The following is a 14,319-nucleotide window of genomic DNA, read 5'->3' as shown; positions in this document are numbered from 1 at the left end:
AGCTGTTAGTAGGTAGAGTTTTAAACAGGTCCTGCCCAAAAATCTGTGATCCCTTCTATAGCAAGTCATCCTAAGAGTCCTATATAAGCTGGGCAGAGATCCGTGTTTGGGTGTGTGGCCTTAACACTTGTTAATTAAGCTGGAACTACAACCAGCATTTGTAATACTGTAGCAAACACCTTTATTGTAAGTGCAATAAGAACAATGCTTTTTATTCTGCGAAATATTTGGTTTATTTTTATAATTTTCTATTTACATGTGTTCAAAAACGTGCAGTGTGGTGTAGATATTCTGTATATCACTAAGATATATACAGGGGGGTCCCTAAGTGTGGAAACAGCCTTATAAAAAGGAAATGAGTAAGGAAATATTAATCCAGTGTCTACACATATTCACCTGTTTAAGGGGGTCATTCCGAGTTGATCGTAGTTGTGCTAAATTTAGCACAGCTACGATCATTCACACTGACATGCGGGGGGACGCCCAGCACAGGGCTAGTCCGCCCCACATGTCAGTGCCACCGCCCCCCCGCAGAGGTGCAAATGCATCGCACAGCAGCGATGCCTTTGCACTTCAAGAGTAGCTCCCGACCAGCGCAGCTTGAGCGTGCTGGCATGGAGCTACTCATCGCTCCCCGGCCCGCAGCGGCTGCGTGTGACGTCATGCAGCCGACGCGGCCCGCCCCACCAGCGGTCCGGCCACGCCTGCGTTGGCTGGAGCGCTCCCCCTAAACGGCGGCGTTTCAGAGGCGATCGCTAGGCAACGACGGCTGCCATGTGCCGGCGCACTGCGGCACTGGTGCATGCGCAGTTCTGACCCGATCGGTGCGCTGCGACAAACTGTAGCGAGCAATCGGGTCGGAATGACCCCCTAAGTCCGATGGAGTGCGGCATAGTCTGTGTATGTGGACATTGAGTATGTATTTGGATTATTTGGAAGGCACCCCGGCAGTTGAATTATCATACCTAGAGTGCCATTCTACATTGCTCTATATATATATATATATATATATATATATGTATATATAATATATACATTTTATATATATATACATATATATATATTATAGGAAGTAGTCTGAAGGTATTGGGCACAATTGGTGCAGGTGTGATATACAGTGTAATGTTGGTGGGAAGCAATTTATACTTTTGCATCAAAAACATCTTGTCTGTCTGATATCACACATGCAGTTATCTCTGGTTGTCGGACTTAAGAACAGGACTTTGGACCCCTTTCACATCGCCAATGCCGGCTGCCACCTGGGAATTGGAAATGGGTCCTTACCGGATGGAGTCCGGCACTGGATTCTACAAGCTGCCATCCCGACCCAGCAATATGCTATCCGGGGGGCGGGGACTGCATCGTCATCGGGGGCGGACGCGGAGCTGCAGATGCGTGCCGCCTATCCCTATGTAGTGAACGTGTCCCGGTCGCATTGACCCGGCAACCCGATCACACTGCCACTGATCCGGTATTCAACCCAGGAATAACCCTTCTCATAAACCGAGTTAAATTACCGGGTCAGGCGACCCGGGATTTCTACAGTGACCCTTTCACACCGCACAATGGGGGTCATTCCGAGTTGATCGTAGCTGTGCTAAATTTAGCACAGCTACGATCTTCTTCCCTGACATGCGGGGGGACGCCCAGCACAGGGCTAGTCCGCCCTGCTTGTCAGTGCAGGCCCCCTTGCAGAAGTGCAAAGGCATCACTACTCACCGCTCCCTGGCCCGCAGCGGCTGCGTGTGACATCACGCAGCCGCTGCGGCCCACCCCCGTTTGGTCCAGCCACGCCTTCATTGGCCAGACCAAACCCACGAAATGGCAGCCAAATGACGCCGTTCCGCCCCCTCCCGCCCAGCGATCGCCTCTGCCTGTCAATCAGACAGAGGCGATCGCATCCCTGCTACGGCCTTCAGCCGTCTGGCATGCGCCGGCGCACTACTGCGTCGACACATGCGTAGTAGGGACCCGTTTTCTCGGCTGCGACAAAAAGCAGCGAGCGAACGGGTCAGTATGTGCAGTGCAGGGGGGGCAGATATAACATGTGCAGAGAGAGTTAGATTTGGGTGGGGTGTGTTCAAACTGAATTCTAAATTGCAGTGTAAAAATAAAGCAGCCAGTATTTACCCTGCACAGAAACAATATAGGGGGTCATTCTGAGTTGACCACTTACTAGCTACTTTTTACAGCCGTGCGAACGCATAGTCACCGCCCACTGGGGAATGTATATTAGCTGTGCAAGTGTGCGATCGCATGTGCAGCCAAGCGGTACAAAAATAGTTTGTGCAGTTTCTGAGTAGGTCAGAACTTACTCAGCCGCTGCGATCACTTCAGCCTGTCCGGTCCTGGAAATGACGTCAGACACCCACCCTGCAAACGCTTGGACACGCCTGCGTTTTTCCAAACACTCCCAGAAAACGGTCAGTTGACACCCATAAACGCCCTCTTCCTGTCAATCTCCTTGCAATCGGCTGTGCGAATGGATTCTTTGTAAAACCCATCGCACAGCAACGATCCACTTTGTATCCGTACAACGCATCAGCGCATTGCGGTGCATATGCATGCGCAGTTCTGACTTGATCGAAGCGCTGCAAAAACAACGGCAGCGTGCGATCAGGTTGGAATGACCCCCATGGTTTTGCCCATTTGCTAACAAATTTGCTGCTGCGATCAGATCTGAATTAGGCCCATAGTTCTGATTCTCACCACAGGATTTGCAGACTTAAAGTAACCTTCCATACAGAAGGTGTTGGTTGCACAGTATATAATAATGGCCCTCATTCCGAGTTGATCGCTCGCTAGCTGCTTTTAGCAGTCGTGCAAACGCTAAGCCGCCGCCCTCAGGGAGTGTATCTTAGCTTAGCAGAAATGCGAACGAAAGGATCGCAGAACAGTGCAAAAAATTTTTCAAGCAGTTTCTGAGTAGCTCCAGATCTGCTCCTACCTTGCGGTCACTTCAGACTATTTAGTTCCTGTTTTGTCACAAACACGCCCTGCGTCCGGCCAGCTATTCCCCCGTTTCCCCAGGCACGCCTGCGTTTGTATCTGACACGCCTGCGTTTTTCAGAACACTCCCGGAAAACGGTCGGTTACCTCCCAGAAACGCCCCATTCCTGTCAATCACTCTGCGGTCAACAGTGCGACTGAAAAGCGTCGCTAGACCTTGTGTGAAACTGCATCGGCTTTTGTGAAAGTACGTCGCGCATGCGCACCGCGCACCATACGCATGTGCAGAAGTGCCAGTTTTGTGTCTGATCGCCACGCTGCGAACAACGGCAGCTAGCGATCAACTTGGAATGAGGGCCATAGTGTACGGGGTATATTGTGCTGTAACCCTACTGCTGGTGTGACAGGGCTATTTTAGTTTTGTATTTAATGCTCTGCCCCTCTGAATTCAACGACCAAAACTGTTAAAGATATGGAGGCTTTGAAAAGCGCTATTATCCCTGTGCTGTCAGTCGTAGTTGATATTTGATATTGTATCAGTGACGTGTGTGTGTGTGTGTCTGTGTGTCCTTGTGTGTGTGTCTGTGTGTGTATCTGTGCTTGTTTGGGGAGGGTCTCCAGGAGAAGCCCCAGTGACTCTGAACAGCCGGCTATTCTGTTACACCTGACTCCTAGTAAATGTTTAATGTACACAGATCAAGCATCTGGTGACGTCACCATCTCGCTCATTCCAGGCTTGTTACATTGTTACACTTAGAGTTCTCATACACCGACACATTCATCAGTTCCGCTGTTATGACAGGTTCTACCATCCGTCTATCAGCTCTGGACCCCCCCGGTGAGTGTTACATGGTCTATATAGTTATTGGGTTGACTGTAGCTAAATCAGGTAATTTGTAGGGTTGGGGTGTCCAGGCTTTTTACCATAGGTTTCAGTGGCAAATTAACATACCTCCCAACATGACCCTCTCCAGGAGGGACACAATGCTCTACTCCTGGATTTTCTCTTAATTCATGATTGCCGACACCTGTGTTGAACAGGTTAATGGATAAGAAAGGTGTTTCAGTACAGGTGATGGCAATCACACACTAAGAGGGAAGTCCAGGAGCAGAGCATTCTGTCCCTCCTGGAGAGGGTCATGTTGGGAGGTATGAATTAATAACTGTATGTCCTTTTTATGTATTAATATAATTTTTTTTTTATTAAATTTTTTTTTTAAATGTATTTTACATTTGTATTTTTAAATAATCACCACATTATTAGATATTTGCCATGGGAAGAAATGTTACATTGATAAGGCGTTGTAAGGTTACCATCAGAGAAGAATAAAACGATTCCCTTTCTGTTAGTCGTAAGAATGGGGACTGCGGAGGTGAGTGACAGTAGGAGTGCTAGCCTCTGGGCCCAGGGTTTTCTGGCTGCTTCCATGCCATTGCAAGCGTCCTTCTATGCAATGGATAAAGTTTCTGTCACATTGGTATATTCTGCGCCCATGTTTTTTATTTAATCAGTGGCGTTTGGAATCTTGCACATGGTTATATTCAGCGGAAATCATTCAATGCACGCAGTTTTTTCCAGCGTAAATGTTGTCGTGCGACAAAAAAAATTCAGCGTTCTCACTAGTTGAAAGTTTGCTGAATGCTGCATTTCATTGGTTAGTAAATAGAGGGTCACAAAACTCAGCGAGCACATTTCTTGAACCATTCTATTACAGTACAATGGGACAGATGTATTAACCTGGAGAAGGCATGAGGGAGTGATAAACCAGTGATATCTGCAATGTGATAACGCACCAGGCAATCAGTTCCAATATGTAAATTAACAGTTAGGAGCTGATTGACTGATGTGTTTATCACCTTGCACATATCACTGGTTTATCACTTCCTTATGCCGTCTCCAGGCTTAATACATCTGCCCCAATTTTTTGATAGTTCTGTTGATAATTTTCATCTGTGATAAATGACTGCAATCAGTAGCGGATCTTGCCACGGGCAAGCAGCACTTTTGCCCGGGGCGCCGCCTTCCAGAGGGCGCCGGCACCATTCGGAGGGCGCCGCACCATGGCAAGATCCGCTGCTGCTGTGCCCCTCGCTGCCCGCTGTGAAGGTAACTAGACGCTACGCGTCTAGTTTCCCTTCGTCGGCTGCCCGTTGTGAAGGGAAACTAGGCGCTACGCGTCTAGTTTCCCGTCGTGGAGAGGACCTTTACTGTAATGATGTGCGGTGCGCGTTGACGTCATCGCGCACCTCACATCCTACTACAGTACAGGGGGCGTAATGGACCACGCCCCCTGTATGAAGCCACACCCCCTAATGCCGCCCGGGGCGCAAGAAGCCCCGGAACCGGCCCTGACTGCAATCTGTGGGGGGTATTCAGAGGTGGTCGCAGATTTTGCTATTTTAGTAAAATATATGACGACCATCACATGCTGGGGGCCACCCAGCACAGGGCAAGGCCGCCCAGCATAAGTGAGGCGCCGCCTCACGATGCAGTCGCAATTCAATTGCGATTTCATCACAAAAACCTCAAATAGAGGTTGACCCCTAGCTACGCTGCCATGTTTCTGATCGCATGAAATACAGGCGATGTCCCAACCCGCATCGCGCCCCCGGGCGCCCATCATCTGTCAATCATGATGCGAACACATCCTTCCTACTGCGGCCATGGCACATGTGCAGATGGGCGAAAATCATCTTTTTGAGATTATTGTCCGTCAGTGACAGGGTCTGAATGAGGCCATGTGTCACCTCTGTCAGGGGCGTAAAATTCATCCTAGTCGCCCGGAGGAAAGTTGGAGTTAAGTGTACCCCCCTCCCCCCCTTTAAAAAAAGGGAAAACAAATATTGTGTGTGTGAATGTGTGTGTGTAGCACTCTCAGCCAGACTACGGGGACCGGAGCCCGCAGTGAATTGGCAGGGTTCCAGCGACGCTGTGTGACAACGGCCGGTGGATCAGGCTTAGACTCATGAGATTCAGCCGTCTGCAGCATGCAGAATGAGCATTCATCGCTGGATCCCATCTCACAGTCCAGCAGCAGCGGAAGGTACACCGTCGCTTGCTGCAGCGCAGACTGTGTGGTTCAAAGCAGGAGCCGTCCTGTCCCCTACTGCAGGTGTTAGCAGGGCTCCTGGGACAGCTGATTAACCCTGCAGCAGCAGCGGATGCGCCGCAGAGCTCCGTTGGAAGAGCAGCGGTCACACTTGGAACCCGCTGTGAATCACACAGGTGCTGCTGTACATGCAGGTGCCCCTTAAGAGTGTGGAGCCCGGAGGCAGGTGCCTCCATTGTCTCTGGGAGTTACGCCCCTGTCCTCTGTGTATCCCCAGTTTTGCTTCAGTTAGAGGCCCTTGACTGGATTTGTGGGATTTCAGCTTCATTCTATCAAACTCTCACTTATCTGTAGGTATCTGGTTAGTCCATATTTATAACAAATATGTCCACCTAGTGCAGACAATATATCCACTCTCTCACATTTTTATTTTACTCCGATATTACACCGGATTTTATCCATGTTCCCAACAGGTGTCTGAAGTTTTTATTAATACATACACTCATTTCTTATTGAGTACGTACAATGGGGGAGATTTATCAAAGCTAGGAGTCTGATAATGCGGAGAGAGATAAAGTACCAACCAAACAGCTTCCAACTGACAGTTTACAGGCTGTGCTAGAAAAATGGCAGTTAATAGCTGATTGGTTGGTACAGTACATAGGGGTCTATTTACTAAGCCTTGGAGAGAGATAAAATGGACAGAGATAAAGGACCAGCCAATCAGCTCCTAACTGTCATGTTACAGGTTGGGTTTGAAAAATGACAGTTAGGAGCTGGTTCGTTGGTACTTTATCTCCATCCAAGGCTTAGTAAATAGAATCCTTTATCTCTCCAAGCTTTGCTAAATCTCTCTCAATGTCTGCATACAGCATTATGCAGATAAATCAGTGGGGCCTTTGGAGCCAAATGCATTTCTGCGGATCTCGCATCTCCTTGTGGGTATGGTATTGAAAGTCGACAGTAACTAGGTCGACAATGTCTAGGTCGACCACTATTGGTCGACAGTAACTAGGTCGACAGGGTTTCTAGGTCGACAGGCTCTTTAGGTCGACATGTCCTAGGTCGACAGGTCAAAAGGTCGACATGAGTTTTTAATGTTATTTTGGTGTCGTTTTCTTCGTAGAGTGACTGGGAACCCCAATTAGTGCACCGCGTCCCCTCGCATGCTTCGGGCATGGTGCCTTCGCTCCGCTACCGCTTCACTCGGCACAGATTACCATTCCAATCGTAGTCCATGTGGATCGTTAAGTATGAAAATGTTCAAAAAAAGAAAATTTTTTTGAAAAACTCATGTCGACCTTTTGACCTGTCGACCTAGAACATGTCGACCTAAAGACCCTGTCGACCTAGTTACTGTCGACCAATGGTGGTCGACCTAGACATTGTCGACCTAGTTACTGTCGACTTTCAGTCCGGATCCCCTCCTTGTATAGCCGGGCTACATATGGGTTTTATAGGTATCTTCTGACATAGTTACTTTTTTAATATTATAAAGATGATCTTTGCTTGTGTTGAAGATATTTTCATTATTTCAAATAGCTTTAAAAAGAATAGCCTAGAGAAAGTCCAGAGAACTGACAGGGTGAAACGCGTTAACGTCATCCCCTATTGGAAACTGGTCTGAACAGGAGTGACCAAGTATTGCTATCAGTGGTTCTTCTGTACGGTAATTCACCTCCGTCAGTAATTGGAGCATCAACAGTCCGGCCTGCCTGGATTTCTATCTGCACCAACCATAGTGCCAGCGGTGACGGTGAATGCCACAGTCATGTTGAGCGTCTGTTCAGAGGGGTAACTATCGCGTGACTATATACGTTACCTTCTTACCATTCCCATTTGCTTGGGTAAATACTACTGGGAAGTGATACTGCACTGGGACGCCAGTGTCAGGCGAGTTGTAAATATCCTCTTCAAATTGAATACGTTTATTTTATTACGGGACTGCACCATTGCTATCGGTAACCCTACAACTATTAACTTCATTGTCAGTCTATCTCAAGTGTTGTTGGCGCCTTATGAATGGCTGGAGTTATTCAGTTATCTACCATACTGCGGCATTGTAGTGTCGCTATATGATAATTCTGACAATCTTGTGACTTTTTAACATATTGGCCCTCAATATGATCGCTCGCTGCCTTTTTTAGCAACGCAGCGATCAAGTGAAAAAGCGGCAAATCTGCGCATGCGCATGGTACGCAGCGCACATGCGCTAAGTACTTTCACTCAAAACGTTGTAGTTTTACAGAAGCTCGAGCAACGTTTTTTAGTCGCTCGAGTGTTCGTAGTGTGATTGACAGGAAGTGGGTGTTTCTGGGCGGCAACTCAGCGTTTTCAGGGAGTGTGCTAAAAAACGCAGGCGTGCCAGGGAAAAACGCAGAAGTGGCTGGCTGAACGCAGGGCATGTTTGTGACGTCAAATCAGGAACTAAACAGTTTGCAGTGATCGCAAGATAGGAGCAGGTCTGGAGCTGCTCAGAAACGGCATGACATTTTTCCTGTGCAGTTCTGCTAATCTTTCGTTAGCACTTCTGCTAAACTAAGATACACTCCCAAAGGGCGACAGCTTAGCGTTTGCACTGCTGCTAAGAGCAGCTAGCAAGCGATCAACTCGGAATGAGGGCCATTGTTATTTGTCTAATTTGGGGTGATACCGGTATTTTACTATTTACATTTCTTCACGGCTAGTTTTATTCTATGTTTATTGCTACATTTCTGTAGTTGTTACAATTGTGTCCGATAAACAACAACTATTACTGCTAACATCCTGATGTGTGTGTGTGTATATAATATGTACTCTCTTAAGAAATGTAGTCAATATTTTGTTACCTCTAATCGAGGCTCTTGTGTGTATTAAGCGAGTAAATACAAACACAGTCATATAGAATATTTTTATTTTTGTATACATATTTTCCTGTCAGTTTACCAAGCGCAATAATTATTTATTTAATTATTTCAATTCTTATTTCTGAACGAAGGAAGTCGAGGCAAAATCAGATTGTGTTTAAATACAGATTGATCATTTTGATTTGCTTTTTAGGTTGAAATATTATGTGTGGCTATACTATGAAGTAAATGTAATAGCCTGTGCTGTGCAGTCATCGGTGAGTTCCCGGAGAGCCTGTCAGATGTTTTAAAGGGGCAACTATTTAAAAGGCATAACTATGTTGTGTTATTGTGCATGACTCAATGGCCACAACAATATCACATGTCTGAGTCACCAGACTTAAAGGTCAGGCTGATTAGACTGCAGTTGTATGTTGTTTACTTGGCTCTATAAAAGGGTCTGCATATGCCCAAGCCTGTCACTGTGTTATTAGAGCGTCACAGTGCTGTACGGCTGTATGTTCTTACTGTGTTTGCTCATGTGTCCTTTGGGTTTTCTTCGGTTTCCTTCAACAATCCAAGAACAAACTGGTAGACTAACTGGCTTGTGCACCAAAAAATGAACCCAAATGTGCATGCATGTCCATGCAATAGGGAATATATATGGAAAGCTCCACTGGATCAAGGACTAAAATATTCTCGGAATCGCTGTGGAATATGGGTGAGCAATTTAAATAACATGTTATTATGTGCTCAGAGCTAGACATTTACTTGTAATTATCAAGTCAAATTAAAGATGCAAGATAAGGATAGAGAGAAGATACATTGCAGACTTCCCACGTGATATACTGGGTAGTGCTTTGACTTGGAATGGAAATCGCTGTTTGATTAAGATGCATTCAAGGCAAGTTATTTCATGTCACACTAAATAGCACTGTCCTAACACTGGTGCTGTTTATCATCCGAGTAACGATGCAGGAAAATGAATAAAACAATTAGACGAAAACAATGAGGCAAACTCGTTGAAAGGAAATATTTGTTTTTCCTTTTCTTTCTTTCTGGTAGTGATTCTGTTGGTGAATTCTTAATTGTAAAGCTAGCTACACACTATGGGGGCGATGCAATTGTTTAATGGGTTTTTATACTTACATTTCCCCTGTTACTTTAGATGGGGCAGTATGCAATTGTTTGAGCGACCATTGTGTTATTGCGCTGATCTTAGGTGCCATAGCAGAACACTTTTTTGGATATTTTTGCTCGCCGACTCAGAGACTGTGAGCAGTAATGTAGGCGCCGGCAGAATGCGCGCCCATACAGCAGAATTGAAATCCTCTAGTGGCGGGCGCTTATTAAACAATTGAATCGCCCCCTATTTGGTCAGACCGACAATCGCATACCTCCCAACACTTGAAACCGATGGAGGGACATCTGTGTGCGGCCGTCTTAAAAGGGGTGTGGTCTATGGAAAAGGGGGGGTGGCTTTGTGGGAGAGCCCACGATCAAGAGCCACGCCCCTGTTTTCGTCACTGAGGGGGCACTCTGTGAGCTGCCTGCATGCCCCCTCTCCCTCTGTCTCCACTGAATAGATGCCGTGCGCATTGACAGGAACTTCCCAACTGTCCCTCCCCCCCACCCCCCCTTTTACCCCGCGGGACACTGCGGCCAGGCTCGGACTGGCCCACAAGGGTACAGGGGAAACCACCGGTGGGCCCCACTGCCTGGGGACCCACCTCCTGCTCTAAGGATCAAGTTCCAGACTGTGCACTTGAATTATACATTATACATATGTTACCTTATACTGGACTATGGTGTATTCTCTACAGTGCATTATTATACATTATACATATGTTACCTTATACTGGACTATGGTGTATTCTCTACAGTGCATTATACATTATACATATGTTACCTTATACTGGACTATGGTGTATTTTCTACAGTGCATTATTATACATTATACATATGTTACCTTATGCTGGACTATGGTGTATTCTCTACAGTGCATTATTATACATTGTACATATGTTACCTTATACTGGACTATGGTGTATTTCTACAGTGCATTATACATTATACATATGTTACCTTATACTGGACTATGGTGTATTTCTACAGTGCATTGCTGTTATTAATCTGGTACATTATCATGCATGCAGCATCTGAATTTACTGTATATATTTATGAAGGGGCCCAGACGTTGCACTCTCTAATGCAGTGTTTTTCAACCACTGTGCCGTGGCACACTAGTGTGCCCTGAGCAGTCTATAGGTGTGCCGCCATAGAAGCACAGCCAGGCCCGTCAGTGTTTTGCCGCTACTGAGGCCCTGGAACGATCAATACTGGTGGGTTTAGTGGTTGCAGAGCCAGTTCTAATTTTGGGCCCGGGCAGTGTTGGGCTCTTCTGGTTTTCTCAGATGTGGCTCAGGCGTTACCTATAGAGAAGCTGCGACATGACAACCTACGACATGCAACTGCACCATGCATCACCATTATATCTGAGTGTGCCTTGGCAATATGTAGATCTTGTTCAGTGTGCCGCGAGTTGTAAAAGGTTGAAAATCTCTGCTCTAATGGTTAGCCAAACCAATGAATGAGGTGGCAAGCCACACCCCCTCTGCGGACTGGCCACACCCCTAAACATGGGCCCCTACCACTGCATTCCCCCGGTGGGCCCTACATGCCCCAGTCCGACATTGACTGCGGACCATGGATGGGACAGTTAGACAGTCCTGTGAATTATCGATATCGCCAGCAAATACTAAAAGGAAGTTGGGAAGATTATCAAGATGCACACACACTGCAGAATGTATGGTCCTATTGGCTGATATCTTTCGGCAAGTCAAAATGATCAAATAATCGAAGCTGAGCACTACACAATAAAACCGTCCGATCACCGGATTATTGGCAAATCAGACCAATTCTTGTATCGTGTTCGTGTGTAGCTAGCTTAAAACATGTTGCACAATGGCCAGATTATCAATCAAGTGGTTGGCACTACGGGCCCAGCCCTCCACTATGTGGCCCTTACTCTGGCCTTGATTTGGTACATTGTATATTACAGAACACAAGAATTATTCATAACACTTTATTATACAGCACAATAATAATGTACTTTTTCCCCCTCATCTGTTGAAGACTGATGGGAATATCAGATTCGGAATCCTTCCTCCCCCCCCAATCATGCATATTTCATACCCGGTATATAACACTGGGCCATGGTGGTCATTCCGAGTTGATCGCTCGCTAGCAATTTTTAGCAGCCGTGCAAACGCTATGCCGCCGCCCACTGGGAGTGTATTTTAGCTTAGCAGAAGTGCGAACGAAAGGATCGCAGAGCGGCAGCAAAGATTTTTGTGCAGTTTTAGAGTAGCTCAAAACCTACTCAGCGCTTGCGATCACCTCAGACTGTTCAGTTCCTGTTTTGACGTCACAAACACGCCCTGCGTTCGCCCAGCCACGCCTGCGTTTTTCCGCACACTCCCTGACAACGGTCAGTTGCCACCCAGAAACGCCCACTTCATGTCAATCACTCTGCGGCAACCAGTGCGACTGAAAAGCTTCGCTAGACCTTATGTGAAACTACATCGTTCTTTGTAAAAGTACTTTGCGTGTGCACATTGCGCCACATACGCATGCGCAGAAGTGCAATTTTTTTTGCCTCATTGCTGCACAGTGAACGAATGCAGCTAGCGATCAACTCAGAATGACCCCCTAATTCAGAGATTTGCGTAGAATTTGCACTGTTTATGTGTAGATCCAAGGCTGCAATGTCGCTTGTAGTGCCCCAAATTCTGCAGCATGACTGAAATACTGCTGACTTGTGTGCGTATGTGTGTGTGTGTGTGAGGGGGGAAAGAGGTGACAAAAAGCACCCCAGAATATGGGGGGAGTGTCTGCTTCAGTTTCTGGGTGTTTCCAATATCAGTAGCTGCGTTCTTGAATGCTGCTTCATTGCGTGATTTAACCGGACGTCCTGAGTAACCGGAGGGACCTCCTGTCTGTCACCCTATGAGAGTATACAGCTGCTGCTCAGTGTAAGCCTGGGCATTTGCTAATAACCAGGTTACAGTGGCAGCTAAACACTTGTTGCAGTTGCCGTATTTCCCGGTTTCCTGGAATGGCGAACAAGTGCCTGTTGGTGCCTAACATGTAATCCCCCCCCCCCGTGTGATGAAGCCGCGTGCCTGACATGTAAGCCCCCTTTGTGATGAAGCCGCGTGCCTGACACGTAAGCTCCACCTGTGTGATGAAGCCGCGTGCCTGACACGTAAGCCCCCCCTGTGTGATGAAGCCGCGTGCCTGACACGTAAGCCCCCCCTGTGTGATGAAGCCGTGTGCCTGACACGTAATCCCCCCCTGTGTGATGAAGCCGCGTGCCTGACACGTAAGCCCCCCCTGTGTGATGAAGCCGCGTGCCTGACACGTAAGCCCCCCCTGTGTGATGAAGCCGCGTGCCTGACACGTAAGCCCCCCTGTGTGATGAAGCCGCGTGCCTGACATGTAATCCCCCCCTGTGTGATGAAGCCGCGTGCCTGACACGTAAGCCCCCCCTGTGTGATGAAGCCGCGTGCCTGACACGTAAGCCCCCCCTGTGTGATGAAGCCGCGTGCCTGACATGTAATCCCCCCTGTGTGATGAAGCCGCGTGCCTGACATGTAAGCCCCCCCTGTGTGATGAAGCCGCGTGCCTGACACGTAATCCCCCCCTGTGTGATGAAGCCGCGTGCCTGACATGTAAGCCCCCTGTGTGATGAAGCCGCGTGCCTGACACGTAATCCCCCCCGTGTGATGAAGCCGCGTGCCTGACATGTAAGCCCCCTGTGTGATGAAGCCGCGTGCCTGACACGTAATCCCCCCCTGTGTGATGAAGCCGCGTGCCTGACATGTAATCCCCCCCTGTGTGATGAAGCCGCGTGCCTGACATGTAAGCCCCCTGTGTGATGAAGCCGCGTGCCTGACACGTAATCCCCCCCTGTGTGATGAAGCCGCGTGCCTGACATGTAATCCCCCCCTGTGTGATGAAGCCGCGTGCCTGACATGTAATCCCCCCCTGTGTGATGAAGCCGCGTGCCTGACATGTAAGCCCCCTGTGTGATGAAGCCGCGTGCCTGACATGTAATCCCCCCCTGTGTGATGAAGCCGCGTGCCTGACACGTAATCCCCCCCTGTGTGATGAAGCCGCGTGCCTGACATGTAATCCCCCCCTGTGTGATGAAGCCGCGTGCCTGACATGTAAGCCCCCTGTGTGATGAAGCCGCGTGCCTGACACGTAATCCCCCCCTGTGTGATGAAGCCGCGTGCCTGACACGTAATCCCCCCCTGTGTGATGAAGCCGCGTGCCTGACATGTAATCCCCCCCTGTGTGATGAAGCCGCGTGCCTGACATGTAAGCCCCCTGTGTGATGAAGCCGCGTGCCTGACATGTAATCCCCCCCTGTGTGATGAAGCCGCGTACCTGACATGTAAGCCCCCTGTGTGATGAAGCCGCGTGCCTAA

At 48.0% G+C, this 14,319-nt stretch overlaps 1 protein-coding gene across 2 annotated transcripts in view; it reads left to right on the top strand.

Moving 5' to 3' along the window:
• The window catches only part of INSC (INSC spindle orientation adaptor protein), a 587,592-nt gene that overhangs the window by 49,190 nt on the left and 524,083 nt on the right, over window positions 1–14,319 (top strand). The window contains exon 1 of one of the 2 annotated variants that reach the window (XM_063946475.1): window positions 3,608–3,787. The exons of the other annotated variant lie outside the window; for it this stretch is intronic. The gene's annotated coding sequence lies outside the window, so the exon portion shown is untranslated. Of the gene's footprint in view, window positions 1–3,607; window positions 3,788–14,319 lie in introns of those variants that run through there. 2 annotated transcript variants of the gene reach the window in all.

The sequence above is a fragment of the Pseudophryne corroboree genome, chromosome 11 (assembly GCF_028390025.1).
Source record: "Pseudophryne corroboree isolate aPseCor3 chromosome 11, aPseCor3.hap2, whole genome shotgun sequence".
In the NCBI taxonomy this organism is placed as follows: Eukaryota; Metazoa; Chordata; class Amphibia; order Anura; family Myobatrachidae; genus Pseudophryne; species Pseudophryne corroboree.
Note: the sequence above shows the minus strand (reverse complement) of the source record. Positions and strands in the feature narration are given on the sequence as shown.